Below are 20,989 nucleotides of genomic sequence, written 5' to 3' on the forward strand. Positions count from 1 at the left end.
GATCACGAACTTACATTGGTGTTTTATGGTTTGCCTGCACTTATATGCCCCAGCTACTCACGACAAATATCCCATATGCCTTATCAGCTACCTTATGCAGGGCCTTTTGGGATCCTCAGTCAATTACTCTAAGGTCCCTCTGTTCTTCAGTACCCTCATTGAATGCTACCATTTCTTGTATGTGCTTTAGCTTTCAAAGATTCAAAGAACATTTTTATCAAAGTATGTATGCAGTATACAACCCTGAGATTTGTCTTCCCAGAGACAACCACAAAACAATGAAACAGCATGGAACCCATTCAAAGAAAACATCAAACACCCAAAGCACTAAAAAAAGAACAAATTGCGCTAACAGCAAAGAATGAGTGAAAAACACAGAATACAATACATCAAACCACAAAATACTTGAAACAGTCTAGGAATGCTTTCTAGGAGCCGAGAGGTAATGTTGCAGCTATATAGGACCTGGTCAGACCCCACTTGGAGTACTGTGCTCAGTTCTGGTTGCCTCACTACAGGAAGGATGTGGAAACCATAGAAAGGGTGCAGAGGAGATATACAAGGATGTTGCCTGGATTGGGGAGCATGCCTTATAAGAATAGGTTGAGTGAACTCGGCCTTTTCTCCTTGGAGTGATGGAGGATGGGAGGTGACCTGATAGAGGTGTGTAAGATGATGAGAGGCATTGATCATGTGGATAGTCAGAGGCTTTTTCCCAGGGCTGAAATGGTTGCCACAAGAGGACACAGGTTTAAGGTGCTGGGGAGTAGGTACAGAGGAGACGTCAGGGGTAGGTTTTTTACACAGAGAGTGCAGAGTGCGTGGAATGGGCTGCCGGCAACGGTGGTGAAGGCGGATACGATAGGGTCTTTAAAGAGACTTTTGGATAGGTACATGGAACTTATAAAAATAGAGGGCTATGGGTAACCCTAGTAATTTCTAAGGTAGGACCATATTCAGCATAACTTTGTGGTCTGAAGGGCCTGTATTGTGTTGTAGGTTTTCTGTGTTTCGATGTTCAGTTTAGTTAAATACAGTTCAATTTAGCACTGTGTCATTCGTTAACTGCAGGCTGCAGAGTCAGTCTACCTGTATCCAAATAGCAATAAAAGAGTAGTAACCAGAAACCACAAACTCTGTAAGTTAAACCTTGCCTAAGACCCAAGACTCCTGCACCTTCCTCCAGCAGCGGTGAGCAAGAGAGAGGGAGAGACTGGTCAAACGCAAGCTGCCAGCTCTGAAAACACGCTCGTCTTCTGCTCTCTCATTGAGTTCAATCTTGCTCAATGCTTTAGTCGGCAACATTGATGAGAAATAGAGTCAATCATGGGCTCATGTCCAGTCTCCAGGCTTCTTGGCTTGCAGGCCGCAGACTCTGCTCCAAACCTCACCAAACTCCTTCAGAGATCGCAAAGCGCCAGATTGCTCAATCGGCTCAAAAACACACCACCAAAATGTAAACCGCAGGTTCCAGGTACACACAGCTTAGTAATAGATTTCTGACACCTCCCTCCCCTATCTCTATCTCTCTTTCTCCATTCCTGGAGCCAAATGTCAACAGATATTTATAAAACTACCAGTTTCCCCTGTTATCTTGACTATATCTCTTCCCACTCTGTCTCCTGTAAAAATGCTGTTACCTTTTCTCATTTCTTTCATCTTCACCACGTCGGTTCCCAGGATGCGCCTTTTCTTTCCAGGACATCAGAGATGTCCTCCTTCAAAGAACAGGATTTCCTTTCCTCCACCATAGATGCTGCCCTCACCTGCATCTCATCCATTAACTAAATATCTGCCCATGTTCCTGCAGTCTTATAGAGTTTCTCTTGTCCTTATTTACCAGACTAGGACCCTCTGCATCCAACACATTATCCTCTGCAATCTTCGCCATTTCCTACCAAACTTATCTTTACCTACTCCCCAACTCCTCCACTTTTTGGAGGGATTTTCCGTGATTCCTTTGTCCACTCATCCCTCCCAACTAATCTCCCGCCTGGCATTTATCCTTGCAATAGTCCGAAGTGCTACAACTGCCCCTTCACCTCCTCCCTCACCTCCATTCAAGGCCCCAAACAATCCTTCCAGGTGAGGCAGTACTTCGCCCATGAATCTGCTGAGGTCATTTTTTGTATCCAATGCTCCCGATGTGGCCTCTCCATTGGTGAGACGTGTCATAAGTTGGGGGACTGCTTTGTTGAACACTTACACTCCATCCAACAAAAGCAAAATGTCTTGGTGGTCAGACATTTTAATTCTGATTCCCTTTCCTGTTTTGACATGTCAGTCTATGGCCTCCTCTTGTGCCAAGATGAGGCCATCCTCAGGGTGGAGACGCAATACCTTATATTCCGTCTGGGTAGTCTCCAACCTGATGGCATTAATATTGATTTTTCTTTTGGTAAAAAAAATTCCCTCCTCCTCATCTCTTCTTCTATTCCCCAACTCTGACCTGTTACCTCTTCTCACCTACCTATTACTTCCTGCTTTGAACCCCTCCTTCTTCCCCTTCTCCAATGGTCTACTCTCCTCTCCTATCAGATTCTTTCCTCTCCAGCCCTTTATCTGTCTCCATTTGGCTTCGCCTATCGTCTTCTAGCTATCTTCCTTACCCTCCCCATACTTCTTATTATGGTATACTGTAATCCCCCTTCCTTTCCAGTCCTGAAGAAGGGTCTTGACCCGAAATTTCAACTGCTTATTAATTCCTGTAGATCTTGAGTTCCTGCAGCATTTTGTGTGTATTGCTTTGGATTTTCAACATATGCAGACTCAAATATTTATTGTAAAAGAATAGTTTTGTGAACTGTTTCAAGGATGTCGCTGTTGTTCACACTGTTCGCTGATGACCACCCACCCAAAGTGCACCACTAAATATATTCTGCACTGTGCAAAAGTCTTAGGCACAGATAAACAGTTAGGGAGCCTAAGACTTTTGCACATTACTGTAGTAATTTATATGTATTGCATTGTACTGCTGTCAAAAAAAAAGCAGATTTCATGACATCATTGAGTGCTGATGAACCTGATTCTGATTTGGATCTCTATTGTGGACTGACTCAGGGAAGGGGGCAGGAAGAGGGGAATCATGGTGGGAAGAAGGCAGAGGGGAAGGAGTGGGAAGCACCAGAGATACATACTGTAATGATCAATAAATACTTGTTTGGAATCAAATGACCCTGCCTGGTATCCCACCGCTGGGTGTGTCTGCACCCGTGCCAACCCCCACCCTTTCTCTGTCATCTGTCCCACACACCCCCCCGCAGCACTCCACCCTCACCATTCCCAACATCCTGTGCTCCCACTAGATTTACAAACTGCTCTCTGCTCCACTTGACAAATACAGTACTATGCAAAGGTCTAAGGCACTCTACCTATGACTTCTGTAAAGTACTATAATATATATATGAATAGTTCTATCTCTCCCCCTCCTTTTCTGAACAATTGATAAATCTCGTAGCATAGTTTAAGATGACCCTCCTTATTATTACTTACACTATTATTTTTTGTATTGTCAGTGAATTTACTAATCATACCTCCACCATTCACAATTCAATCCTGGCATCGATACCTTTCTTACATCTCTCTCCCCTTTCTCAATCTCTCCATCTCCATCTCTGGAGACAGTTTATCTACTCATATCTGTTATCAGCTGTCTGGATTAGACCTTTTCCCACCTTGTCACTTGTAAAACTACCAGTCCCTTTTCTCAGTTCCTCCGTCTCTGCCGCATCTGCTCTCAGGATGTGGCTTTTCCTTCCAGAACAACTGAGATGTCCTTCTTCAAAGGAAAACGCTTCCCTTCATCCGCCATCAATTCTGCCTCCACCTGCATCTCTTCCATTTCATGCACATTTGCCCTCACTCTATCCTCCACACCAGGGATAGGGTACACCTTGTCCTCATCTACATCTCCCAAGCCTCCAAATCCAGCATATAATTCTCTGTAACATCTGCCATCTCCAGCGGGATCCCAACACCAAGCACATCTTTCCTCCTCCCCCACCCCCAAGGATTGCTCTCTACAGGACTCCCTCGTCCACGCATCCCTCCCCACTGATCTCCTTACTGGCACTTATCCTTTCAAGCAGAACAAGTGTCGCACCTGTCCCTACACCTTCTCCCTCACGACCATTCAGGGCCCCAAATAGTCCTTTCAGGTGAGGTGACACTTAACCTGTGAGTCTGTTGGGGGTCATCTACTATATCTGGTGATCCTGGTGTGGCCTCCTTTGTATCAGTGAGACCTGATATTGATTGGGAGACTGCTTCATCGCACACCTTCACTCCTTCTGCCACAAAATGTGGGGCTTCCCAGTGGCCACCCATTTCAATTCTTTTTCCCACTCCCACTCCAACATATTAGTCCATGCCTTCTCTACTGCCAGGATGAGGCCATACTCAGTTTGGAAGACCAACACCTTATTTTCCATCTGGGTAGCCTCCAACCGGATGCCATGAACATTGATCTTGCTAACTTCCGATAATTGCCCCCCTTCCTCTCCTTCACCATTCGCCATTTCTGTTTCCCTTTACACCTTCTCTTCTTATCTGCTCTTCACCTCCTTCTGGGGCTCTTTCCCCTTCCCTTTCTTCCATTGTCTTCTGTCCTCTCCTGTCAGATTTCCCCTTCTCCAGCCCTTTATCTCTTTCACCAATCAACCTCCCAGCTCTTCACTTCACCCCTCCCCCACATTCCTATTCTGACTTTTCCCCTTCCTTTCCAGTCCTGATGAAAGGTCAATTGTTTACTGTTATCCATAGATGCTGCCTGTCCTGATGAGTTCCTCCAGCATTTTCTGTGTGTTGCTATCGATCCCCATGTTACACCAGTGGTCAAACAAGTCTTGACCAATTTGCCAAATTGCCTGGACTCTTCTGAGAGTGCCTTCCATCTGGGGAGGTGCTTGTCAAATCGCCTGACTAATTTTACTGATGGCCTTTGTTTTGCTGTCTGGTTGAGTATCAACTGTTCACACAGCCTGCCGATTTTATAATTCTCAGCTTGTCTGTAGTCTTCTCCCTTTATACCAGCTGAATACTTCTTAACTGTGATATTAAGCTTATATCGTCCCTCTTTATCATGGCAGTGCTCAGTCACGACAGACTGAAGCACTCATCTAGTGAGCTCTGACGAATAAGAAAGGCCACGTTAATGGGATTATATTATAGACCACCCAACAGTCTGTAGATTTAGAGGAGCAAATTTGTCTTTAACTTTCCTCATATGGACTGGGACTCCCGTACTGTAAAAGGGCTAGATGGGAAAGAGCTTGTCAAATATGTTCAAAATGTTTCCTCAATTGGAACATAGAAGTCCCAACAAGAGACAGTGTGATACTAGATCTGCTGTTCGGGAATGAGACAGAGCAGGTGACAGAAGTTTGCGTAGGGGAACACTTTCCATCAAGTGATATCATGTCATTCGTTTCAAGGTAATTATGGAAAAAGATAAGGGTCAAGATTATATATTGGAGAGAGGCCAATTTTGATGGAATTCGAAAGAACCTGGCAAGTGAATTGAGGCGTTGTTTTCTGGCAAAGGTAAGTGTGAGGCCTTCAAAAGTGAAAATTTGAGAGAACAATTTGCATGTTCCTGTCAGAATAAAAGCCGAGTATAACAGATTTAGGGAACCTTGGTTTTCATGAGATATTAAAACGCTGGTTAAGAGACTGTGGAAGTAAGGCAGTGCCTATAGAAGTCCATAGAAGTGAGGCAAAGCAGCAGCAAGGTCATGAGCCCTAGACAGATCACAGAGGAGGAGGTGTTTGCTGTCTTGAGGCAGATTAGAGCGTATGCTGTATAACCTCAGGCCCTGACAGGTCTTTCCCTGTGGAAGGCTAGTGCAGAAGCTGCAGAGGTATTTAAAATGTCCTTAGCCATGGGTGAGGTGCTGGAAGACTGAAGGATAGCTAATGTTTTTACGTTGTTTCTAAATGGCTCTAAGAATAAACAATGATTTATAGGTCAGAGGCCCTGGCAGTAGTGGGTAACTTATTGGAAGGTATTCTGAGAGATAGGATATATAAATACAGAGGTTCCAGTTTGGGCAGTCACTTATTTAGAACAACTCTCGAAGAACGAAATCTGATGAAGCAAATAGCCGGGATTTTCACCATTTATTTGAGACACTCTGCCAATAAATTGGAACAGGGTTTCTCGCAAGCATCAGTCTTATGCACCTGGCATAGCCAGACACTGCAGCATGCTTAAAGCAAACACATTTTAAATAGTGTCAATTGCATGTGTTTAAAAAGCAGTGATTTTTGTCACTGACAGTCAGACAGTTAGGAACTGTTTTACTGACTGCAGTTTCAAGCACTCAGACTTGAAATGATCAGGACTGAAAATGAAACTATTCCACTACTTCGACAAGTTAGGAACTACGGAGAATTTAAAGAATTCACTCATCTTGATCATTACAATGAAAATAAAGATTTGAAGGATACAGTTGTTGAAAGCATTGTGCAAAGGCAGTCCATTATCTGCACTTAAGTATGTGCACTGATTTTGTTAATTTATACTGCCATGTACACTGGATGAATTCATCCATCGATATGTATTAGGAACTGATATACAGTTTTATCGTACTGTAGTAGTATTGGTAATGTTCTAATTTGTTTAGTATTTCATTTAAATACATAATTTGTTACTCAATAAATGGTAGTTTGTATTTTTTATACTTTTTTAACTATTTCCATAAAACATCACTTAACTGAGCCAAAATGCACTGGTCCTGATGTGTCCCAATTAACCCTAATCTGCTGTATTTGGATAGTTAGGACCTGATTAGGGATAGTCAACATGCCTTTGTACATGGCAGGTTACGTTAATCCAGTCTAATATTTTTCAAAGACACTACCAGGAAAGTTGATGAAGGAAAGGCAGTGCATGTTGTCTGCATGGACTTAAGCAAAGCGTTTCACAAGATCCCGCACAGGAGGCTGGTCAAAAACTTCCAGTTACTTGCCATTCAGGATGAGGTACTAAACTGAATTCAACATTGGCTTCATGGAAGAAGGCAGAGAGTGGTCGTAGATAGTTGCTTCCTGGACTGGAGGCCTGCGACTAGTGGTATGTCACAGGGATTGGTGCTGGGTCCATTGTTGTCTGTCATCTATATCAACAATATGGGTGATATTATGGTAAATTGTATCAGTAAATTTGCTGATGACAGCATGACTGGAGGCATAGTGGACAGTGAGGAAGGCTATTAAAACTTGCAATGGGATTGGGACCAGCTGGAAAAATGACAGATGGAATTTAATGTAGGCAAGTGTGATGTGTTGCACTTTGGGAGGAAGAACCAGGGTAGTACACAGTGAACAGTTAGGCACAGAGCATGTGATAGAATAGAGGGATCTGGGAATACACATCCATAGTTCCTTGAAAGTTGCAACACTGGTCTGTTGACACATTGGCTTTCATAAATCAAAGTATTGAGTTCAGGAGTTGAATTGTTATGAGGAAGTTGGAAAGACATTGGTGAGTCTAATTTTGAATATTGTGTGCAGTTCTGGTCACCTACCCAGAGGAAGGATATCAATAAAATTGAAAAAATTATAAGGATGTTGCCAGGACTTGAGGACCTGAATTATTGGGGAAGTATTAAATAAATTAAAGCTTTATACCATGGAGCATAGGAGAATGAAGGGAGACTTGATGGAGGTATACAAAATTATGAATGTTGTAGAGAGGGTAAATGCAAACAGGCTTTTTCCACTGTGGTTGGGTAAGACTAGAACTAGAGATCATAGGTTAAGGGTGGAAGGTGAAATATTTAAGGGAAACTGAAGGGGAACTTCTTCATTCAGAGAGTGGTGCAAATGTGGAACGAGTGTGGAGTGTGAAGAGATGGATGCAGGTTTGATTTCAACATTTAAGAGAAGTTTAGATGAGTTCATGGATGGGAAGGCTGTGGTTAGTGTTAGTAAGTTGTAGGCATGCTATATTGGTGCCAAAAGCATGGTGCCACTTGCTGGCTGACACATTTCATTGTATGTTTCAATGTTTTAATCTACATGCAGTGACAAATAAAGCTCATCTATTTTTAAATAGGTATATAATGTGGGCTTAGGTGTGTGGAGGGTAATTTTCACATTTGCAGGTGGCAACATTTGGAGATTGAATAAACTTTGAAGAGAACAGTACTACATTTGAATGGGAAATAGTCTGGTGGATAAATGGGAGATTTAATTTAGTACTAAGAAATGAGAAGTGTTATACTTTGGTGGGAAAAATAATAAAGGAGAGTATATACAGTACTAGACGGTGTAATTCCAAAAGATATAGAAGAACAGATTGATCTGGAGTAGATACATAGTTCTTTGAAAGTGTTGGAAAAAGCAATCAAACATTCAGGACTGTACATATAAATGAATAACATGTAAAAGCAAGAAAATCAATCACAATGAGCCTTTTTAAAACACATTTTCATCCAGAGTTTGGTCATTATGCCCATTTCTAGGCTTACAAAGAGCTGTGTTATGATACGCAACCAACCACACCAGCTCCCGGGATTTAGATGCCGCAGTTCTCTGGAATATGGATAGCTGGTGTAGCCCTTTTAAAGATAATTTAAATTGGCCGCGTATTTTGGCACAAGGATTTTAATATTTAAAAGAGCACCTGAATTGAGGTTTGGTGTTCAATCATCAGTTCGACTTTGGGTTCTCATCTAGGATCTATTTTAGAATCCTGTCCTCGTCTCAGTCTCGTATTGTGTCTCAGTTCTAGTCTTGGATGCTCCAGCACTTGGGTCCTAACCATACTTGGGTACAATTGAGCCTAACGTGGACCCAGCAGGGTATTGGAGCCTCTTGTCAGCTGTGGCCAACCACAGCAAGAAAATTTCAAGAGCCTGGAGATACATGACTTGCAGGTCGCCATGCGCCAGCTGTCACAGGCAGGAAGCCAGAGTTGCTCGGGTGAAGCTGTCAGTCGCACTGCAGAGTCAATCCACCTTCTGACCCTGATCGCTGGTGTTGGTGGCAGCTCGAGTTTTTGCCATGCCTTCCTCACTCAGTGTTCATTGGTGTTTGAACTCCAGCCATCCTGGTTTACTATGGAGCATGGAAAGGTGGCCTTCATGATCTGTCTCCTGACTGGAAGTTAAACCTTTCCTGGGCCACCATGTAGTGGGATCAAAGGTTGGAGATTTGCTCTGATTTGGAAGAATTCATGAATGCCATGAAGAGGTTGTTCCATCATCCCGTCGGAGCTAACAGAGCCTGAGACCATCTGATGAAGGTGCATCAGGGTAGTTGGTCAGCAACCAACTACGGTGTTGAGTTTGGCTGGAATGGGGAGACCTTGGCCTCTCTGTACTGCCGCGAGCTCTGAGGTGATTTAAAGGTGCCCTTACCTTGGGAGAGGCTCTGAGTGATCAGTCCATCTGCCTTGATAATCGCCTGGTGGAGTGAAAGTGGGACTGTCTCAATTAGTCGAAGAGGGGTAGCCTAAGCCCGGCCTCAACACATCATGGTTCCACTTGCTGACATTTGACAACGACCTGACCATCTCCTGCAGAAGGTCCTGTCAAGCCAATGCAAACTGGCTGCACAAGGCTCTCTGCCGATGAGAGGTCCTGGTGTTGGACTCGAGGTTGCTGCTATTACTTCTGGCTGAATATCTGAAGCTGCAGCTGTTGTGAAACTGCAAAGACCATCCTGTGTCAGGAGGACTGTGATGGTAGCAGCCATTACTCCTAAACTGCTGATTCTGGGGTCAGTCTGAAGGCAGAAATCTGGGGAAAGCAGCACTGAGAAATGAATGCCTTTGTGGACCCTGGGGCAGCAGGTAATTTCCTGGACTTGGGGACAGCTGGTCAGTTGAATATACATCTGCAGGAGTTGAACCAGCACATGACCTGGATGGTTGTCGTCTTGGGTCCAGGAAGATCCTGAGCAGACATCAGTTTTGCGAGTGAGGATGGGAACATGCAGAGGACACTTCTTTACAGATCATCGATTCTCCTCGCGTATCCATGATCCTTCGGCACGTTTGGCTGTCGAAGCATAACTCTTCTGTGAAGTGGGAGGAAAGGAGAATCAGCACACGATCAAGTTTTTGCAAGAGAGAATGTTCTTGGTTTGGTGTTCTGACCCCCAGATTCTCCCAAGAGCCAGAGGCTGATGAGGAAGCAGACTTTTGCTTTAGGTAATAAGCCATTGGGAGACCCAGTCCTGTTTCAAAGGACAGAAAGACAGCTCCAATCAACAGAACCATGCGAGTCCTGACCCTTTCTACTGGAGGGGGGGGGGGGTGCACTGGAACTGGAGAGAGAGGGTCTCTGGTTCAGGAGCAAGCCAAGAAGCACAACAAGGTGCCCAAGAATTCTGGAGCCCTAGCAGCCAAGCCTAAGGGAACCAGTTACCATGTCTCATCTAAAGGAAAGGCTCCAAAACGTAGACCCTTGGAACTTAGTCCCAGGAGGACATAGACTATCTGTAGTTTGTCTGAGGATACAGATGAAAATTTGGACTCTGATTTCGTCAAGTCTCTGGAGTCGGATATGAACTCTGATTTGGCCTCTGTTCCAACAAAAGACTAATGAAGTGACTCTGAGGTGTTTCAAATCACCCCGCTACCTCAAGAGCCTTAGGAATTGTCCTCACAGGGATGTTCAGGAATAGTTGCAATACCCAAGCTAGTCAAAATCCCTTCTGTCTACAAGGATTTAGAAGGGGTCTTTAGCAAGGGAAAGGCCTCAACTCTTCTAATGATCCGACCTGATACTTGTCCTCCATGGGGTCGACTGTACATACTCTCAGGCCAGACGGAAGTGCTGTGGAGGAGTATGCAAAGGAGGCTCTTGCCAGGGGATTTACTTGGGCCCCCACCTCACCAGCCAGTGCGGGCTTCTTCGTACAGAAAAAGGTCAGAAGCCTGGGGCCATGCATTGACTATAGAGGGCTGTGTCACATACTGACCAAGAATTGTTGCCCCCTTCATGAACACTGCCTTCAAGGTTCTCCCAGGTGCAAGAGTATTCTCAAAGCTAGACTTGTGGAGTGCGTACGATCTGGTTCATGTAAAGGAGGGTGACAGGTGGAAGTCTGCATTCAACACACTGATAGGGCACTTTGAGTACCTGGTTATGCCCTTTGACTTTGCAAACACACCAGGAGTTTTCCAGGCCTTTATAAATGACATGCTCTGGAATTCTGTTCATAAGTACACCTTCATCTACTGTAGTGGTCACCAACCAGTCAATCGCGATCTTTAAGACATTCCCAGTAGATCCCGAAAAAAAAAAGAAAAATAAATACACAAATACATTATGCCTGATAAACCTTTTGATGCAAAAATGTAGTAACTTCTACTTTGAAAAAGGACCACTTGACAACTTCATGCCCAAAAGGAACGACTTTATCTAGGACGGTAAAACAATATTCGCATACAGAGATTTTCACTAATGCACACCAGGCAGAAAAGACCGGAAGGAAAACCCTGCAGTCCCGGAAACGATCTCTGTTTACAAACAGCTTTCTGTAGCAGGAGTATTACTATATTACCGTGATCCTAATTGGTATTATCCTATCTTTATAATGCTCACATTACAACACTTCTCGCCCTTTAAATTCCAACATTTCCCAATGTAAAAGAAATGGGAAACAAAAACAGTGGTGTCATTAGCTTGCGTACCCCTGAAACATTTACTAGTGTGTCAGTTAGTTTACCAATACCAGGAAAGTTGAGGAGCTGAATTTGGGGTTGAAGGCCCAGCAAACATGCTGCTCAGAGGACAAGGATCGACAGTGTTAAAGGACTTGTCATTCTGTGAATATTTTTCACAGTTCGATGAATCCCTGGATGTAATGCAAACAGCTCAGCTTGTTATATTTGTCAGAATGGCTTTCCAGGATTTTATAACAAAGGAGGACTTCCTCACACTTTTGCACTTAAAGGAGAGAACTAGAGGTGAGGATATTTACAATGAGTTTAAAAAAATGTCTGTGAAAATGACATCCCCATTCATAAACTGATGGCAGTTTCTACTGATGGGGCCCCAGCAATGTGTGGTGTGCACATTGGTTTTACAGCACTGTGCCGTAATGACCCTGATTTTCCTGACTTCCTGGATTATCACTGTGTGATTCATCAGCAGGCCTTGGCTGGGAAGGTCATGGACTTTTCTCATGTAATAACACTTGTGGTCAAACTGATAAACTTGATTCGAGCAAAACCGCTTCAGCACCGCTTATTCAAGGCGTTATTGGATGAGCTCGATGCCGCTATGGCCTGTTTGATATGCTAGTTACAGTGTTTTATTGGTTGAATTAATTTGAAAATTTGACAAAAGAATTTTGTGTGATTAAAATACAATTAGCCCAAATAAAGGGCCTCAAGTTGGAAGTGCAATCTGAGCTGTTTTCTCTGAACGATTTAGTAGGTCGATCTTGCCTTTCACTAAGGCCGAAGTAGGGGATCTTGGGCTAAAAAAGGTTGGTGACTACTAATCTACTTGGATGACATCCAAGTTTTCTTGAAGTCCATGAGGAGCAAGTCACTCATGTCAGAGGTATCTTAAAGAGGCTTCTAGATCATGGACTCGATGTCAAACTGGACAAGCCTGAATTTCACATAACCACAGTTTTGTTTTTGCGTTTTATCATTTCTGATGGCAATCTCCACATGGACACTACTAAGACACAGGCCACAAACATCCAGTGTGAAATAAGTCCAATGATTCCTGGGATTTGCCAACATTTATAGAAAGTGCATCAGGAACTTCAGCTCAGCGGTGACGCCGCTAACAGTACTGAAAGATCCACGGCCCTTTTGTTTGAACTTACAAAGTAGAGGCTGCTTTTGCATAACCCAAAGAGCAGTTTATGTCAGCTCTCATTTTCGTCTCGCCTAACCCAGACCTTCCCTTCGTTGTAGAAGTGGACATCTTGAAATTCAAAGTGTGGCAGCTTTATCTCAATGGACATCTTGAGACAAAAAACTGCACCCAGGTGTGTTCTTCTCCAGGTGTGTATCCCCACCTTATGTGAACTATGACATTGGAAACAGAGAGCTGCTTGTGGTCAAAATTGGAGGAATAGTGTCACTGGCTTGAGGGGGCAAAGAACCATTTTATTATCCGTACAGACCACAAAAACCTGGTTTATATTCAGGAGGCCAAAAGACAGAACTCCAGGCAGGGCAGGTGGTCTCTTTTGTTTAACTGGTTCAACCTTGTTCAGACCTATTGACCAAGGTCAAAGAATTAAAAATTGGATGCCTTGCTAGTTCGATGAACTGAGAATAGATGAGCAGGCTACCGCTATTTTGCCCCAAGCTAAGACAATAGCATCAATTCATTAGAGCATTGACACACTTGTTCACAAGGCTCAGGTGCAAGGGGAGATGCATAAGAATCTGCTCGTTCCTAGTTCTGTCAGGTTTTAGCATTTCAACGGAGATATGCATCTAGAATGACTGCTTACCCAGGGGTCACCAGAACCCTCAAGTTCATTAGAAGGAGATTAGGAGATACAGAGAGCCTGGAATGGCTAAGGAAGTCTAACACTATTTGCCTGGAACAAGGAGCCCCTCACCCAACTTCAGGGGCTCCTCCACCCTCTTGGATTTGAACCCAAGGGACGGTGCTGGGTTCCTGAAAGGGACATCTTGGATCCAGCTCTCATCCATGACTACCATCACTTCTCTGAGCAGCCAGGCCTGTCAGGGGTCAGCTGTAGGGGAGGTCCTGTTACAATGCACATAGCATGTGAAGAACAAACATATATAGAGCTTTGACTATCCAGACATCGAAAGTTTGGAGAGGAGTGGACTTTAATCAGGTCCACTGTCCAACTATAAAAGGCAGTAGCAGGATGCAGCAGTGCAATAGAGCTTTGAATAGTGACCATTTGGCATTTAAGATTGATTAGTAAGAGCAAGTTAAAGGAAGGTAGGGCAAGCACAGCAGCCATCGTCTGAGTGGGCATAGTCAGAGTGGTGATCTTGAGGCTTCAGCCCTTTGAAGCTTTAGCAAAGAGAGGCTTCACTTAGAGAAAGCAAAGCTCAAGTTGCTTTTTTTTCCTTCTTTCTAGCTGCTCAGCTAGGACACGAGGATACTGAAATGGTTCTCCTGTGGGATGTGGGAAGGCCGGGTGACTTTCAGGGTCCCTGACGACTACAACTGCGAGAAGAGCATCCAGCTGCAGCTTCTCACAAACTGTGTTAAGGAGTTGGAGCTAGAGCTGAATGAACTCCGGATCATTTGGGAGACTAAAGGGGTAATAGATAGAACATCTGGAGAGGTAGCTACACCCAGGACACAGGAAACTGGGTGACAGTCAGGAAGGAAAAAGGGGTTAAGGAACCAGTGCAGAGTACCCTTGTGGCCATCCCCCTTAACAACAGGGACAGTATATCACTTTGGATGCCATTGGGGAGGTGACCTAACAGAGGAGAATCATAGTGGTGGGGTCACTGGCACTGAGTCTGCCTCTGTGACTCAGAAGAGAGGGGAGGAGAAGAGGTGCACTTTGGTGATAGGGTATTCGTTAGCCAGGGGAGTGGACAGAAGGTTCTGTGGGTGAGAACGAGATTCCTGGATGGTATGTTGCCTCCCGGGTGTCAGGGTTTGGGGTATCTCAGTTCGCGTCCTCAGCATTCTTAAGTGGCAGGGTGAACAGCCAGAAGTTGTGGTCCATGTAGATACCAATGGCATGGGTAGGACGAGTGATGAGGTTCTGCAGAGGCAGTTCAGGGAGCTAGGTGCTAAGTTAGTGTAGGAGGGAGGGCATAAAATTTTTATATCATTGGAAAGATGGGACTTGTACAGAAGGGTCGGTTTGCACCTGAACTAGAGGGGGACTAATATTCTAGAGGGAAGATTAGTTCATGCTGCATAGTGGCATTTAAACTAGAGCTGTAGGGGGATGGGAACCAGAGTGCCAGAACAATTAGTGGAGAGGTTGTGGAGGCAGATGATGATAAAGATCTCAGACAAAGTTAGGAATCAAAAGGTTGAGCATCATTGCAAGAAGTATTGTAGGAAAGGTGGATAATAGTGCTGAAGATGAGGTACCTGGTTTACAAACAGAGGCAATGTGAGGTGCGGAGAGGCTGTTGATAGGGCAAAATTGCAGTCAACAGGATGAGTTGCAACGTAAAAGGCGGACAAAATCAAAAAGGGTGAATAGAGGACTGAAGGTGCTGTATCTGACTGTGCACAGCACAGTTGCAGATTAGTAGATATGATGTTGTCGGCATCACTGAATCATGGCTGAAAGATTATAGCTGGAAGCTTAATGTCCAAGGACGTACATTGTATTGAAAGGTTGGGCAGGAAGGCAGAGGAGGTGGTGTTGCTCTATTGGTAAAAAAATGAAATCAAATTAGAGGTGACATGAAGTCAGAAGGTGGATAGACACCTTCTGACTAGATAGTCAGACTGATAGATGGACAGAAATCATTGAGGATAGAACTGAAGAACTGCAAGTGTAAAAAGACCCTGATGGGAGTTGTATACAGACCCCCAAACAGTGGATGTGGCCTACAAATTACAATGGGAGATAGAAAATGCATGCTAAAAGGGGAATGTTACAATAGTCATGGGGTCTTCAAAATGCAGGTAGATCGGGAATATTAGGTTGGGGTGGATAACAGGAAGAGTGCTAGACCATGGAGCGGCTGATAATACAGAATCTGAGGCCACAAACCAGGCACGCCCAGGATCCTCTTCAGTTTGCGTATAAGGAGAAGGTGGGAGTGGAGGATGCTATCACGTATTTGCTGCACAAATCACTCTCTCACCTAGATGGGGTCAGTTGTGCTGTGAGGATTACATTCCTTGACTTCTCTAGTGCCTTTAACACCATCCAGCCCAAGATCTTAAGGCACAAACTAACGGAGATGGGAGTAGACTCTCACATGGTGGATTGGATAGTGGACTACTTGACAGATAGACCTCAGTATGTGCGGTTGGGAGACTGTAGGTCTGACACGGTGGTCAGCAGCACAGGAGCGCCGCAGGGAACCGTACTCTCTCCGGTCCTGTTCACCCTGTACACATCAGACTTCCAATATAACTCGGAGTCCTGCCATGTGCAGAAGTTCGCTGATGACACGGCCATAGTGGGGTGTGTCAGGAATGGACAGGAGGAGGAGTATAGGAAACTGATACAGGACTTTGTGATATGGTGCAACTCAAACTACCTGCGTCTCAATATCACCAAGACCAAGGAGATGGTGGTGGACTTTAGGAGATCTAGGCCTCATATGGAGCCAGTGATCATTAATGGAGAATGTGTGGAGCAGGTTAAGACCTACAAGTATCTGGGAGTACAGTTAGACGAGAAGCTAGACTGGACTGCCAACACAGATGCCTTGTGCAGGAAGGCACAGAGTCGACTGTACTTCCTAAGAAGGTTGGCGTCATTCAATGTCTGTAGTGAGATGCTGAAGATGTTCTATAGGTCAGTTGTGGAGAGCGCCCTCTTCTTTGTGGTGGCGTGTTGGGGAGGAAGCATTAAGAAGAGGGACGCCTCACGTCTTAATAAGCTGGTAAGGAAGGCGGGCTCTGTCGTGGGCAAAGTACTGGAGAGTTTAACATCGGTAGCTGAGTGAAGGGCGCTGAGTAGGCTACGGTCAATTATGGATAACTCTGAACATCCTCTACATAGCACCATCCAGAGACAGAGAAGCAGTTTCAGCGACAGGTTACTATCGATGCAATGCTCCTCAGACAGAATGAAGAGGTCAATACTCCCCAATGCCATTAGGCTTTCCAATTCTACCGCCAGGACTTAAGAACTTTTTAAAAGCTATTATTAATGCTTTTTGAGATAGTGATTTAGATGCATATCATATTTTTTACTGAGTTAAGTATTGTATGTAATTAGTTTTGCTACAACAAGTGTATGGGACATTGGAAAAAAGTTGAATTTCCCCATGGGGATGAATAAAGTATCTATCTATCTAGAGTGCCTAGGTGGTGGCTTTTTTAGAGTAACTCGTTATTGGGCCCACTAGAGCATATATGTCAAACTCAAGGCCCACGGGCCAAATCCGGCCCGCGGTGGAATTATCTTTGGCCCGCGAGATAATATCTAATTACTATTAAAGCTGGCCCCAGTAATCGAAGCGCCTATGGCGTATGATATGGCTAATGCTGAGTTTATTCAGGTACCAGGTTTTCAGGGTTTTTAGTGTTTATTCGGCAGTCTTGCTCGGCAGTCTTCTTCATAAGAAACGGAATTTGTAAAGTGAAACACTTTGTAGTTATAGCAGAGACTGAGACACATGAGAGCAGGCTGAAAAAACGGAGGCAACGAAAGCTGCGTTCGCACGCGTCCGACTGATCCGGCCCGCATGAAGCTGCATTTTGCTCAATCCGGCCTGTGACCTAAAATGAGTTTGACACCCCTGCGAGGATCAGGTATTCTGGATTGGGTGTTGTACAATGAACCAGAATGGATTAGAGAGCTTGAGGTAAAAGAACCCTTAGGTGAAAGTGATCATAACATGATAAAATTTACCCTGAAATTTGAGAAGGAGAAGCTTAAGTCAGATGCATCAGTATTACAGTGGACTAAAGGGTATTACAATGGCATGAGAGAAGTATTGGCCAGAATTGATTGGAAAAGAGCACTGGCAAAGATGACAGCAGAGAAGCAATGGCTGTGATTTCTGGAAGCAATTTGGGAGGCATAGGATATATACACCCCAAAAAGGAAGAAGTATTCTAAAGGAAAGATGACGTAACCATGGCTAACAAGAGAAGTCAAAGCCAACATAGAAGCCAAAGTGAGGGCATATAATAGACCAAAAATTAGTGGGAATTTAGAGGATTGGGAAGCTTTCTAAAACCAACAGGAAGGCACGTAAAAAGTCATTAAGAAGGTTATGATGGAATACGAAAGTATGCTGGCCAATAATATTAAACAGGATATCAAAAATTTCTTCAGTTACATATTAAGTGTAAAAGAGAGGCGAGAGTGAATATCAGACTGTTGTAAGATGATGCTGGAGAGGACAACAAAATGCCAGATGAACTGAATAAGTATTTTGCACCATTATTCACTGTGGAAAACACTAGCAGTGTGATGGAAACCATTATTCACTGTGGAAAACACTAGCAGTGTGATGGAAACCATTATTCACTGTGGAAAACACTAGCAGTGTGATGGAAACCATTATTCACTGTGGAAAACACTAGCAGTGTGATGGAAACCATTATTCACTGTGGAAAACACTAGCAGTGTGATGGAAACCATTATTCACTGTGGAAAACACTAGCAGTGTGATGGAAACCATTATTCACTGTGGAAAACACTAGCAGTGTGATGGAAACCATTATTCACTGTGGAAAACACTAGCAGTGTGATGGAAACCATTATTCACTGTGGAAAACACTAGCAGTGTGATGGAAGTTGCAGGCGTTAGGGGGCATAAAGTGTGTGAAGTTACCATAACTAGAGAGAAAGTTCTTGGGAAACGGAAAGGTCTGAAGCTAGGTAAGTCACCTGGACCAGATGGTGCACTCCCCAGAGTTCTGAAGGAGCTGGCTGAAGAGATAGTGGAGGCATTAGAAATGATCTTTTAAGAATCACTAGATGCTGGAGTGGTTTTGGAAGACTGGAAAATTGCAAATGTCATTCCAGTCTTCAAGAAGGGAGGGAGGCAAAAGGAAGGAAATTATTAGACAGTTAGTCTGACCTCAGTGTTTGGGAAGATGTTGGATCAATAATTAAGGAAGGGTACTTGAATGCACGTGATAAAATAGGCCATAGTCAGCATGGTTTCCTAAAGGGAAATTTTTGCCTGATAAATCTGTTTGAATTATTTGAAGAAATAAAAAGCAGGATAGATAAAGGAGAATGGGTTGATCTTGTGTTCTTTGAGTTTTAGAAAGCCTTTGACAAAGTGCCGCACATGAGGCTGCTTTACAAGCTATGAGCCCATAGTTTTACAGAACAGATTCTAGCATGGATAATGCAGTGGCTGATGGGCAGGAGGCAAGGAGTGAGAATACAGGGTGTCTTTTCTGGCTGGATGCTGGTGACGGGTGGTGTTTACAGGCATCAGTGTTGGGACCAATTCTTTTAATGTTATTTGTCAATGAATTAGATGATGGAATTGATGACTTTGTTAAAAAGTTAGTAAACAGTATGAAGGTAGGTGGAGGGGCAGGTAAGGCTACAGAAAGACTTAGACATATTAGGAGAATGGGCAAAGAACGTAAGAAGGGCCTTCCTGAAGATAAATCCAAGGAAGGCGACGGGCCCAGATGGTGTCCTGGGATGGGTTCTCCGGGCCTGTGCAAGTGAGCTAGCTGGAGTGTTTGCTGACATCTTCAACTGCTCCCTGCTTCAGTCTAAGATCCCCTCATGTTTTAGGAAGGCAATGATAATCCTGGTGCTGAAGAGGAGTAAGGTGGCATGTCTGAATGACTATTGACCTGTGGCTCTGACATCAATTGCTATGAAGTGCTTCGAGCGATTGGTTATGGCACACATCAACCATAGCCTACTGGTTAACCTCAACACTTCGCAATTCACCTATCGGAGCAACAGGTCAATGGCAGATGCCATCTCTCTGGCACTAAATTCCTCCTTGGACCATCTGGAGAACAAAGACACATATGTAAGGCTCCTTTTCATTGACTACAGCTCTGCCTTTAATACAATCATTCCAAATAAACTGATTCCTAAGCTCCGGAACCTGGGTCTTAGCACTCAGATCTGCAGCTGGATCTTCAACTTCCTCACAGACAAGACCCAGGCTGTAAAAATAGGGGACAAGCTCTCCTCTACAATCACTCTGAGCACCGGTGCCCCACAAGACTGTGTACTCAACCCCTGCTGTACTCACTGTACACCCATGATTGTGTAGCCAAGTTTCCATCAAACTCAATATATAAGTTTGCTGATGACACCACAAATTGTAGGCCGCATCTTGGGTAATGATGAGTCTGAGTACAGGGAGGAAATTAAGAACCTGGTGGCATGGTGCGAAGACAATAACCTATCCCTCAACGTCAGCAAGATGAAGGAATTGGTTGTTGACTTCAGAAGGAGTAGCGGACCGCACGACCCCACTCTACATTGGTGATGCGCAGGTGGAACAGGTCAAAAGCGTTAAATTCCTTGGGGTGAATATCACAAATGATCTGACTTGGTCTAACCAAGCAGAGTCTACTGCCAAGAAGGCCCACCAGCGCCTTTACTTCCTGAGAAAGCTGAAGAAATTTGGTCTGTCCCCTAAAACCCTCACTAATTTTTATAGATGCACCGTAGAAAGCATTCTTCTAGGGTGCATCACAACCTGGTATGGAAGTTGTCCTGTCCAAGACCTGAAGGAGCTGCAGAAGATCGTGAACATAGCCCAGCACATCACACAAACCAATCTTCCATCCTTGGACACACTTTACACCGCACGCTGTCCGAGCAGTGCTGCCAGGATAATCAAGGACACGACTCACCCAGCCAACACATTTTTTGTCCCACTTCCCTCTGGGAGAAGGTACAGGAGCATGAAGATTCGTACGGCCAGATTTGGGAACAGCTTCTTTCCAACTGTGATAAGACTGCTGAACGGATCCTGACCCGGATCTGGGCCGTACCTTCCAAATATCCGGACCTGACTTGCACTACCTTACTTTCCCTTTTCTATTTAAAATTTTACTACACAGTCGGCCCTCCTTATCCGCGAATTCGACCAACCGCGAATCACGAAAACCCGGAAGTGCTCTTCCAGCACTTGTTGTTCAAGCATGTACAGACTTTTTTTCTTGTCATTATTCCCAAAACAATGCAGTATAACAACTATTTTACATAACATTTCCATTGTATTAGGTATTATAAGTAATCTAGAGATGATTTAAAGTATACGGGAGGATGTGCGTGGGTTATCGTGGATTGGGATCGAAAAAAATCGCAAGTTCTCCTACTAAGTAAGTCGGAACAAGTACATCCGGTATTATTTAGTGTCAGTCAAACGTTTGCATTCGCATATAGTATATATTTTACCTTTCTATGCATATAAAAC

General features: G+C 44.2%; 1 long non-coding RNA gene across 3 annotated transcripts in view; it reads left to right on the plus strand.

Moving 5' to 3' along the window:
- Positions 1-20,989, plus strand: part of LOC140716379 (uncharacterized) — a 75,575-nt gene that overhangs the window by 27,534 nt on the left and 27,052 nt on the right. The window contains exon 3 of one of the 3 annotated variants that reach the window (XR_012096286.1): positions 5,433-5,541. The exons of the other annotated variants lie outside the window; for them this stretch is intronic. This is a non-coding gene — a long non-coding RNA (uncharacterized lncRNA). The remainder of the gene's footprint in view (positions 1-5,432; positions 5,542-20,989) is intronic. 3 annotated transcript variants of the gene reach the window in all.

This window comes from Hemitrygon akajei, chromosome 25, assembly GCF_048418815.1.
Source record: "Hemitrygon akajei chromosome 25, sHemAka1.3, whole genome shotgun sequence".
Classification (NCBI taxonomy): domain Eukaryota; kingdom Metazoa; phylum Chordata; class Chondrichthyes; order Myliobatiformes; family Dasyatidae; genus Hemitrygon; species Hemitrygon akajei.